Genomic DNA, 12,225 nt, shown 5'->3' on the forward strand with positions numbered 1-12,225 from the left:
TCTGTGTACAAGCCCTTTAGGTCCCTAGTTAGGCTCATTTCTAGGTACTTGATTCTTTTAGTTGCTATTTTAAATGGAATTGTTTACTTAACTGACTCCTTAGGTCATTGCTTGTGTATAGAGATGTTACTGATCTTTGCACATTAATTTTATATCCCACCACCTTGCTGAATTTGTTCATTAGCTCAAGTAATTCTGTTGTAGATTTCTCAGTATTTTCCAAGTATAGTATCATGCCATCTGCAAATAATAAGTTTTACTTCCTCCTTTCCAATTTAAATGCCTTTTCTTTCTTTTTCCTGCCTGATTGCTCTAGCTAGAACTTCTAGTACAGTGTTGAATAATAGTGGTGACAGAGGGCAACATTGTCATGTTCCCGATCTTAGGGGGAAAGCTTTCAGTCTTTCTACACTGAGTACGATACTGGCTATAGGTCTTTCATATATGCCCTTTATCATATTGAGGAAGTTACCTTTGATTCCTATCTTTTGAAGTATTTTTATCAGAAAAGGATATTGAATTTTGTTGAATGCTTTTTCAGCATCAATTGAGATGATCATATGATTTTTTCCTTTCATTTTGTTAATATGTTCTATTACATTAATTGATTTTCTTGTGTCGAACCGTCCTTGCATTACTGTTATAAACCTCACTTGATCGTGGTGTTTAATTCTTTTAATGTGTTGTTGGATTTGATTTGCTAGTATTTTGTTGAGAATTTTTGCATCTATGTTCATTAGGGAGATTTGCCTCTAGTTTTCCTTTCTTTTTAAATTTTTTATTAATTAAAAAAAATTACGGGAAAGAAACACAAGCATTCTTAGTATATGCTCATTCCGTTCTACATATATAATCAGTAATTCACAATATCATCATATAGTTGCATATTCATCATCGTGATCATTTCTTAGAACATTTGCATTAATTCAGAAAAAGAAATAAAAAGACAACAGAAAAATAAAACGAAAACAGAAAAAATTTTTTTTACATACCATACCCCTTACCCTTCCTTTTCATTGATCATTAGCATTTCAAACTAAATTTATTTTAACATTTGTTTCCCCTATTATTTATTTTTATTCCATATGTTTGCTCATCTTTTGACAGGGTAGATAAAAGGAGCATCAGACACAAGATTTTCACAATCACACAGTCACACTGTGAAAGCTATATCATTATACAATCATAATCAAGAAACATGGCTACTAGAACACAGCTCTACATTTTCATGCAGTTCCCTCCAGCTTCTCCATTACATCTTGGATAACAAGGTGATATCTACTTAATGCGTAAGAAGAACCTCCAGGATAACCTCTCAGCTCTGATTGGAATCCCTCAGCCATTGACACTTTGTCTCATTTCACTCTTCCCCCTTTTAGTCAAGAAGGTTTTCTCAATCACTTGATGCTGGATCTCAGCTTATTCTAGAGTTTTTCTCAGTCCCTTGATGCTGATTCTCAGCTCATTCTGGGATTTCTGTCCCACATTGCCAGGAAGGTCCACACCCCTGGGAGTCATGTCCCACATAGACAAGGGGAGGGTGGTGAGTTTGCTTGTTGTATTGCCTGGAGAGAGAGGCCTCATCTGAGAAACAAAAGAGGTTCTCTTGGGGGTGACTCTTAGGCCTAATTTTAAGTAGGCTTGACCTATCCTTTGTGGGGTTAAGTTTCATTTGAACAAACCCCAAGACTGGAGGCTCAGCCTATACCTTTGGTTGTCCACACTGCTTGTGAGAATATTAAGAATTCAACTTGGGGAGGTTGAATTTTTCCCCCTTTCTCACCATTCCCCGAAGGGGACTTTGCAAATACTTTTCCACTCACTGATCAAATCACTCTGGGATTCATCAGGGCATCACTCTGGACAAACCAACAAAATCTCATGTCCTACCCAAGGTTCCATGTACTTATGTTGTTCATCCAACTATCTACATAAGTTATATCAGGAAATGCACTAGTCAAAATATAAATTTTGTACCAAATAAACATTTTTGCATTAGTCTCACACATAGGTTGAAATTTTAAAATATTAATTACCATCTGTTTTCAGCACCCTGCAGTAATGACATTCCTTTGTTCTTACTCATGCAAAAACATTTTTAAAATTTGTACATTTAGTCACTATCATTATACACTCTAGGCATTCCTAGATTATACTGTCTCAATTTTTATTGTCTATTTTTCTTTGTGATTACATTTATGCTCCCAGCCCTCCTCCCTCTATCCTTCTCACATGCAGCTTCATTCGGTGTTTTAACATAATTGTATTACAGTTAGGTAGTATTGTGCTGTCCATTTCTGAGGTTTTACATTCAGTCCTGTTGTACAATCTGTATCCCTTCAGCTCCAGTTACCCAATATCTTACCCTATTTCTATCTCCTGATGGTCTCTGTTACCAACAAAATATTCCAAGTTTATTCACTAATGTCAGTTCATGTCAGTGAGACCATACAGTATTTGTCCTTTTGTTTCTGGCTAATCTCACTCAACATAATATCCTCAAGGTCCATCCATGTTGTTACATACATTATAACTTTATTCTGTCTTGCAGCTGCATAGTATTCCATCTTATGTATATGCCACAGTTTGTTGAGCCACTCATCTGTTGATGGACATTTTGGCTGTTTCCATCTCTTGGTAATTGTAAATAATGCTGCTATAAACATTGGTGTGCAATGTCTGTTTATGTCCTTGCCCTCATGTCCTTTGAGTAGAGACAACGTATAGATGGGTCCTGTTTTTTAATCCATTCTGCCAGTCTGTGTCTTTTTATTGGGGAGTTTAATCCATTAACATTTAGTGTTATTACTAAATGTTAATGGATTACGGTACTAATCTATACGGTACTAAATATTAATAGAGAGTTACGGTAGTACTTTCTTCTACTATTTTGCCTTCTGGATTTTATATGTCATAACTAATTTTCCTTCTTTCTACCTTTACTCATGGTTTCATTTCTACACTCTTCTTCACACCTCTCTCTTCTGTCTTTTCATGTCTGTCTCTAGTGCTCCCTTTAGTATTTCTTGCAGAACTGCTCTCTTGGTCACAAATTCTCTCAGTGATTTTTTGTCTGAAAATGTTTTAATTTCTCCCTCATTTTTGAAGGACAGTTTTGCTCAATATAGAATTCTTGGTTGGCAGCTTTTCTCTTTTAATAATTTAAATATATCATCCCACTGTCTTCTTGCCTCCATGGTTTCTGCTGAGAGATCTATGCATAGTCTTATTGGCCTTCCCTTGTACGTGATGGATTGCTTTTCTCTTGCTGCTTTCAAAATTCTCTCTTTCTCTTTGACTGCTGACATTCTGATTAGTAAATGTCTTGGAGTACATCTATCTGGATCTGTTCTCTTTGGGGTAGGCTGCAGTTCTTGGATCTGTAATTTCAAGTCTTTCATAAGAGTTGGGAAATGTTCAGTGATAATTTCCTCCATTAGTTTTTCTCCTCCTTTTCCCTTCTCTTCTTCTTCTGGGACACCCACAACACGTATATTCGTGTGCTTCATATTGTCTGTCAATTCTCTGAGTCCCTGCTCATATTTTTCCATTTTTTCCCTATATTTTCTTTTCCTTGCCGGATTTCAGATGTTCCGTCCTCCAGTTGACTAATCCTATCTTCTGCCTCTCGAAATCTACCATTGTAGGTTTCCGTTGTTTTTTCCATCTCTTCTACTGTGCCTTTTATTCCCATAAGTCCTGTGATTTGCTTTTTCAGACTTTTGATTTCTTTTCTTTGTTCATTCCTTGTCTTCTTTATATCCTCCCTCAATTCATTGATTTGGTTTTTGATGAGGTTTTCCATGTCTGTTCGTATATTCTGAATTAATTGTTTCAGCTCCTGTATCTCATTTGAATTGTTGGCTTATTCCTTTGACTGGGCCATAGCTTCAGTTTTCCTCGTGTGATTTGTTATTTTTTTTTGCTGGTGTCTAGGCATTTAATTACCTTAATTAGTTTATTCTGGAGCTTGTTGTCACTTCTTTTACCTAGGGCTTTCTTGCTGGATGAATTTGTTGTCTATCTGTTCTTTGACATTCAGTTCAGTTTTATCTGGACCTCTAGCTTAAGTTTTGTTTAACAGAGGAGAATTTTTCAGTTCTTGTTTTCTTGTTTCTTGTACTGCTTGTATGGTGGCTCCCCCCGCCACACACACACTTAGGAGGGTCTTCTTAGGTATTATAGACCCCAGCCGGATTATCCCGGACCAAACTGGCCTTCTATCAGGAGGAAAGAGTCACCTGCATTCGTTTTCCCTGATGCTGTGACCCAGCAGGTTGAAAGACTTCCCTGTGAAGTCTCTGGGCTCTGTTTTTCTTATCCTTCCCAGTATGTGGCGCTTGTCTGCCTGCAGGTCCCACCAGCATAAGATGATGTGGTACCTTTAACTTTGGTGGACTCTCCCTGCTGGGGGCGTGGTGGAGACAGAGGAGAGGTTGTAGGCTGGTTTTAATGGCTTCAAATTACCAAACCCTGGTTGATGAATTCCTTGAGGGAGGGATTCCACCTGAGTTGGGCTTCACCTCTCCCCTGGGAAAGGCACTGGCTCCAGACGAGCCCTCAAATGAGCTTGTTTCTGCCTATGCCTGTGGCAGTTGTAGCCTGAGGAGCCCTGCCACTGTATCCAAAGGCAGTCAAGCCTTTGTAGAAACACAGCCACAAAAACCTCTGTTTCCTTCTTTTTATTTCCTTTTTCCATCAGCCCTGCCCCCCAGCACCGAGACAAAAATGAGCCACCTCCGCTTTGACCAGGTTCACCTGATTTTGGGGCCTGTTTTTAGAAGTCAGAATTTGTTAATTAATGCCACAATTGGTGTTTTGTTGGGCTCAGCCCCTGCTGCTGTTAAAGTCTTTTTCCTTTCCCATCTGGGAAGCAGCCTGTGGGGGTGGGGCACTGGCCACCTCGGCTTGGGGGGACTCACGGTTCTGTGGGGGCTCGTAGCCGGTCCAGCTGGTCCAGACTGAGGTATGCTGTGTGTCCGGTCACTGATGTGGCCCCAGGAGCTGTTTTGTACTGTTTCTGGTTATTTAGTAGTTGTTCTGGTGGACGAACCAAAATGTGCACATTGTTAAGCTGCCATCTTGGCCCGGACTCTGGGCTTTTCTTTATAGGAAGAGTTTTGATGACTGATTGACTCTCTTTACTTGTGATCGTTTGTTGAGATCTTCTGTTTCTTCCTGAGTCAGTGTAGCTTGTTTGTGTGTTGCCAGGAATTTGTCCATTTCATCGAAGTTGTCTAGTTTGTTGGTATATATATAGTTGTTCATGTATCATCTTATTATTTCATTTATTTCTTCAGGGTCTGTGGTAATGCACCCCTTCTCATTTCTGATTTTGTTTATTTACATTCTTTCTCTTTTTTCTTTTTTTTTTTTTTTGCTAGTGGCGCATCGATTTTATTGATTTTCTCAAAGAACCAACTTTGGGTTTAATTGATTGTTTCTATTGTTCTTTTTTTCTCCCATTCATTTAACTCTGCTTTAATCTTTGTTTTTCTCTTCAGTTTGCTTTGGGATTAGTTTGCTGTTCTTTCTCAAGTTCCTCCAGGTGAGCAGTGGCATTTAAGGGCAATAAATTTCCCTCTCAGCACAACCTTTGCTGCAGCTCATAAGTTTTGATATGTTGTGTTCTTGTTTTCATTTGTCTCCAGGTAGTTACTGATTTCTCTAGCAATTTCTTCTTTGACCCACTGATTATCTAAGAGTGTGTTGTTTAATCTCCATATATTTGTGAAAGTTCTTGTTCTTTGGTGGTTATTGAGATCCAGCTTCATTCCATTGTGATCAGAGAAAGTGCTTTGAATAATTTCAATGTTTTTAAGTTTATAAAGACTTGTTTTGCGTTGCAACATATGATCAATCCTGGAGAATGTTCCATGAGCACTAGAGAAGAATGTATATCCTGGTTATTTGGGGTGTAATGACCTATATATATCCGTTATGTCTAATTCATTTATCAAATTGTTTAACTTCTCTATTTCCTTGTTAATCTTCTGTCTGGTTGTTCTATCTATAGAAGAGAGTGGTGTATTGAATTCTCCTAGTATTATTGTTGAAATATCTGTCTGTAAGTTTTGCTAATGTCTGTGTCATGTAGTTTGGAGCTCCTTGATTAGGAGCATAAACATTAATGATTGCTATTTCTTCTTGGTGAATTGTTCCTTTTATTACTATATAGTGTCCTACTTTGTCTCTTATGATGTCTTTACCTTTAAAGTCTATTTTGTCCAATATTAGTATGGCTACTCCCGCTTTTTTTTGGTTACAAGTTACCTGGAACAGATTTTTCCATCCATTCACTTTAAATCTATTTTGATTCTTGTGTCTAAGATGAGTCTCTTGTAAGCAGCATAGAGATGGATTATATTTCTTAATCCATTCTGCCAATCTTTTAATTGGTAAGTTTTAGTCTGTTAACATTCAAAGTTATTACTGAAAAGATGTTTCTTGAATTCACCATCTTATCCTTCACATTTTATTTGTCAGATCTGTATCTTCTTTTCCCTTTTTCTCTTTTTAATCCATTAAGTTACCCTTACTGGTACACATCAATTCTGTGCCTTCCAGACCTCCCTCTTCTTTTTTTTTTCAACTGGCAGAACTCCCTTTAGTATTTCTTGTAGAGCTGGTCTCTTTGTTGACACATTCTTTCAGAATTAGTTTGGCTGTGAAAAATTTAATCACTCTGTCAGTTTTGAAGGACAGTTGGCTGGGTATAGAATTCTTGACTGGAAGTCTTTCTCTTTCAGGATGCCAGTTGAGTAGTTTGAACTCAGTTTTATGTGGTTTCCCTTGTATGTAGTAGATTGTTTTTCCCTGTACCCTGGTGCAGGTGCGTAGATGTCAAGGGGGTTGGAGCAGGTGGGCATGCATATGCAGGGCAGGGGCTATGTTGCACAGATTCACCCATGAGCACCTGCCAGGTGTGGGAGCAGGGTACTTGTGGTGGGGGTGGGGCAAGTGTGCACAGTTTTGGAGCAGGGGGTTGGGGTGTAGGGGTCAAGAAGTCAGTGCTCTGAGGATGAACAAAGGAATGTCAATATTGCAGGGTGTTGAAAATACATAGTCATTCATATTTTAAAACTTCAACTTCTGTGTGAGACTGAAGCAAAAAAAGTTTATTTGGTACAAAATTTATATTTTGACTAGTGCATTTCCTAATATAACTTATATGGATAGGTTAATTGAACACCATAAGTACATGGAACCTTGCATCGGGCATGAGATTTCTAGGTTTGTCCAGTGTGATTCCCTGATTAATCCCAGAATGATTTGAACAGTGAATAAAGAAGTATTTGCATAGTCCCCTTGGGGGAATGGCAAGAAAGGGAGAAAATTCAGCTTCCCCATCTGGAGAATTCCTGATATTCTCACGTGCAGTGGGGACAACCAAATCAATAGGCTGAGTCCTCAATCTTGGGGTTTGTTCATATGAAAGTTATCCCCACAATGTAGGGTTAGCCTACTTAAGCCTAAGAGTCACCCCCAGAGAACCTCTTTTGTTGCTCAGATGTGGCCTATCTCTCTCTCAACCAGCACAGCAAGCAAACTTACTGCCCTCCCCCGCTTTACATGGGGCATGACTCCCAGGGATGTAAACTCCTTGGTAACCTGGGACAGAAATCCTAGAATAAGCAGAAACTCAGCATTAAGAGATTGAGAAAACCTTCTTGACTGAAAGAGGGAAGAGAGAAATGAGACAAAATAAAGTGTAAGTGACTGAGATTTCAAACAGAGATGAGAGGTTATCATGGAGGTTATTCTTATGCATTATATAGATAACCCTTTTTAGTTTAAGGTGTATTAGAGAGGCTAGAGGGACATGCCTGAAACTGTAGTGCTGTGTTCCAGTAGCCATGTTCCTTGAAGATGAATATATAATGATGTAGTTTTTGCAGTGTGACTATATGATTGTGAAAACCTTGCATCTGATGCTTCTTTTATCTATGGTATGGACAGATGAATAAAAAATATGGATTGAAAATAAATGGTGGGGGAAGGAATGTTGAAACAAATGGAGTAGATTGAAATACTAGTGGTCAATGAAACAGAGTGATAAGGGATATAGAAAAGAATAGGGGGAACAAAGGTTAAAATATATTGCGTAAGTGGAAATACTGGTGGTCAGTGAGAGGGAGGAGTAAGGGATATGGTATGTATGAGTTTTTTCTTTTTTTTTCTGGAGTGATGCAAGTGTTCTAAAAAATGATCATGGTATGAATATATTACTATGTGATGATATTGTGAGCCATTGATTGTACATCATTTATAGAATGTCTGTATGTTAAGAATCTTTGTGTTATATATTGTTTCTCAGTAAAATTTAAAAATTTTAAAAGAGGAAAAGAAAAGTCAGTGCACGAATGCACTGGTGCATTTCCCACTGGCGGTGGGGAGGATGTGGCTGTGTGGGTGGGAGGGTATGAGGGGTGGGTCGCCGGTATGCAGAGGTCTAGAGGGCGGGTCCCTTGTGTACACATGCGCAGCGCTTAAGGGAGGCTATCTGGGAATTGTGTCTGCGTGGGCTGGTGGTGGGTGTTGCCCAGCTGTGCAAGTCAGTGCTTGCCCAGAGCTGGAGGGCGTGACTGGGGGCTGTGTGTGTGCCAGGATCTGGGAGGGCCATAAACTGATGTACACATGCACAGAGCTGTGGGCATCGGGTGGGGGGCTTGTGTGACTGTATCGGTTGGGGTGGGTGTAACCTTGGTGTGAAGGTAAGCACCTGCATCCTTTATGAGCTGGCAACTGCCTGCAGGAGGCAGGGAGGGGCAGGTAGGTCTTGCGATGGGCATAAGGAGACTGCATTTGCAGAGGAGAGGTGGGTTGAACTGGGGTAGGTGTATGTGTACTTGGAGTGGGGGTGTGGGGTAGGTTCATATGGGAGTGAGTCGGGGTGTGGGGCCTCTTGGAGCACGTGGGGGAGTTGGGTGACGGGGATCAGGTGCGTGGGGTGTGAGGTGAGTCATGGGTCATGGGGCTATGCTGGTGTAGGTAGCGCATTCAAGGAATGTGGTTTGGCTTACTTCCTAGTCTCCATCTGCCTGTCTGTGTACTCCTGAAGGCGCCAGGCTTCTGTTTGGAAAGGGGTGCGTTAGGTTGTTTGCACCACTCGGGAGGTCCCCGTTTTTCCACGTCTCAGTTCTTCAGCTTTTGCAACCAGGGCCTCCCTTTGTGGTGTAGAAGACCCTCCCAGGTCATTTATATCTTGGAATTGCCATCTCATTCTCCTTCCCATCCCTTTTCTAGCTGTTCTTTGGAGTAGGGGTGAATTTGGTCTATCCTATTCCTCCATCTTCCCGGCACTGTTCACGTCATTCTTTTTTGTAGCTGCACAATATTCCATCATATATATGTATATGTATATCATATATATATGTGATGGCTCGCCTTTTGGCTTCTCAGTAATTGTGCCCTTTGGCCCCCTCCATCCATTGATCATCATGGATGATGTCCAAAATAAACAAACTGTGTCTTATGGTGTCCTCACTTGGTCTAACTATCAGTAGCACTCTCAATTTTAGACAGTTTGCATTGGTCCAGCAAGACAAAGAACCAATAAACACAACTTCTCCAAATATCAAATCAAAACTTCCTCTAATCTCTTGTCCCTCCCCCCAACTATTTAACCCTGGTATTGCTATAGTACTGTTGATGTCTTCATGTTAACTGAAGTCATAGCATGTTATTTTAGTTTCCCCCCCTACCCCTTTATTAGTGACTCTGCAAGACCAAACCTTTGATGTAGTTCATGCAAGAAATTGTTTATAATTGTAGAATTAATCAGTAGGATACATGTCACTATACATTCCCTTTCAAACATGTTAACTTTCAATATGGCAATGTTACTTATATCCCACTAATTTGGTACTCTGAGTTGTTTTTGAAAATTTATTTTCCACTTTTGATGCTATATTTATATATAAATTTATATAAAATGTTCCTGAATTTCACATATTGACCTGGTATACTGTGATGTTGCTAAATTTACCTAATTATGCAAGGTGCCTTATAGATTCCTAAAGATTTTCTGTTTAACAGTCCTATCATCTGTGGATAGAAAAAAAATTATTTCTTCCTCTCTGGTCTTTATGCCTCTTATTTCTTTTTGCCTATTTTGCTAGGTAATTAAATGTTGAATAGAATGTTGAGAGTGGACATCTTTGCCTTATTTCCAATTATATGGAGAAACTGTTCAAAATTACACTTTGAGTATGATGTTATAGGATTTTTATAAATGCCTTTTATCAGGTGAAGAAGTTTTCCACCATTTCTAGTTTGTTGAGGGTTTTTAATAATGAATGACCACTGAATATTTCAGACTTTTTCTGCATATATTGAGACAATCATATGTTTTTTCTCTGTTATTCTGATAATATGAATTATATTGATTTTTCAGATGAGTTATCAACCTTCCTCAGATAAATCCCACTCTGTCATGATCTGCTATTACTTTTGTCTATCATTGAATTTCATTTGCTAGAATTTGATAAGGATCTATAAGGAACAATGATCTATAATCTTTTCTTCTTCTTCTTTTTTGTTTTCAGGTTTTGTTATCTGGAATAGTTGACCTCATAAAGTAAGGTGGTAAGTGTTCTCTTTTCTCAGTTTTCTGAAAGAGTTTGTATAAGATTGGCGTTATTTCTTCCAAGAATGTTTGATAGAATTTACTAGTGAAGCCATCTGTTCCTGAAGTATTCCTTGTGGAAATATTTTTTATTGCAAATTCAATTTTCTTTGTAGGAGTATTCATTGAAAAAAAATTTTTTATTAATAAAACCAGTCAACATACGACACAAACATTCTTAATGTATGAACGTTCCATACTTGGTGTACAATTAGTAGCTCATAATGTCATCACATAGTTGTATATTCATCACCGTGATCATTTCTCAGAACATTTACATTACTCCAGAAAAAGAAATAAAAAGAAAAAAGAAAAACTCATACATAGTATACCCCTTACCCCTCCCTCTCATTGACCACTAGTATTTGCCGCTACCCAATTTATTTTAGTATTTGTTCCCCCTATTATTTATTTATTTTTAATACATATTTTTTGGAGTATTTTTTTTTATGTTACATCTTGTGTCAGTTTTGGTAAGTTGTATTTTTTAAAGGATTTTGACAATTTTCTCTAATTGTTGAATTCATTGGCTTAAAGTTAATATTTCCTTTTTATTATTTTAATGCATGTAGGGTCTGTAATAATACCCCCCCTTTTTTTTATTCCTGATATTGGTAATTTGTGTTTTCTCTTTTTATTGATTAGTTTCTCTAGGGAGTTATCCTTTTTATTGATATTTTCAAAAGACCAACATTTGATTTTAAAAATTTTCTCCGTTCTTTTGTTTTTAAAAAATTTTATTACAGTCTACTCATATCTTTATTATTTACTTTTTCCTACTTCCTTTGGGTTTACATTGAACTTTTTGCATCTTCTTTAGGAGAATTTGAAATTCATTGATTAAAAAATATTTTTTAATAGTAAAATATATATAACATAAAAATCATTTAAAAAAAGAGAAAAAGTCATTTTAACCACTTTAAGTGGACAATTTTTTGACACTAAATACATTGACAATACTGTGTAACTTTCATCACTATTATTTCCAGACTATTTTCATCATCCAAAGTCAAATTCTTAGTCATTAAGCAATAATTCTCCGTTTCCTTACTCCCTTCACTTCTCTAGGCACTGTTCTGCTTTCTGTCTCTATGAAGTTGCTTCTTCCAAGTATTTCTTATAAGAGAAGTCATACAATATTTATCTTTCTGTATCTGGCTTATTTCACTCAACATGCTGACTTCAAGTTTCATCCATGTACCAGCATTTCATTTCTTTTTATGGCTGAATACTATTCCATTGTATGAATAAACCACATTTTGTTTATCCATTTTTCTGCTAATGGACACTTGATTTGCTCCCACCTTTGGGCTATTGTAGTTAATTCTATGTTGAGTCTCAGTTTGCAGATATATGTACAAATCCTTGCTTTCAATTCTTTTAGATATATATCTAGAGGTAGAACTGCTGGGTCATTTGGTCATCCTATGTATAATTTTCTGAGGAACCGCTAAACTGTTTTTCACAGCGGCAATAATATTTTACATTCCCACCAAAAATGTACAAGTGTTTCTATTTCTCCGCATCTTTGCCAACAGTTATTTTAATAATAGCCATCTTAGTAGGTGTGAAATGGTATCTCATTGTAGTTTTAATTA

The 12,225-nt window shown here is 37.8% G+C and overlaps 1 protein-coding gene across 17 annotated transcripts in view; it reads left to right on the top strand.

Annotated features, from left to right (window-relative positions):
• The window catches only part of IP6K1 (inositol hexakisphosphate kinase 1), a 122,440-nt gene that overhangs the window by 34,043 nt on the left and 76,172 nt on the right, over positions 1 to 12,225 (top strand). For 11 of the 17 annotated variants that reach the window (XM_077129282.1, XM_077129279.1, XM_077129278.1 and 8 more), the window contains exon 2: positions 10,548 to 10,587. The exons of 4 other annotated variants lie outside the window; for them this stretch is intronic. The gene's annotated coding sequence lies outside the window, so the exon portion shown is untranslated. Of the gene's footprint in view, positions 1 to 8,762; positions 8,819 to 10,547; positions 10,588 to 12,225 lie in introns of those variants that run through there. 2 more of the 17 variants (XM_077129281.1, XM_077129288.1) reach the window with 1 other exon arrangement.

This window comes from Tamandua tetradactyla, chromosome 15 (genome assembly GCF_023851605.1).
Source record: "Tamandua tetradactyla isolate mTamTet1 chromosome 15, mTamTet1.pri, whole genome shotgun sequence".
NCBI lineage: Eukaryota > Metazoa > Chordata > Mammalia > Pilosa > Myrmecophagidae > Tamandua > Tamandua tetradactyla.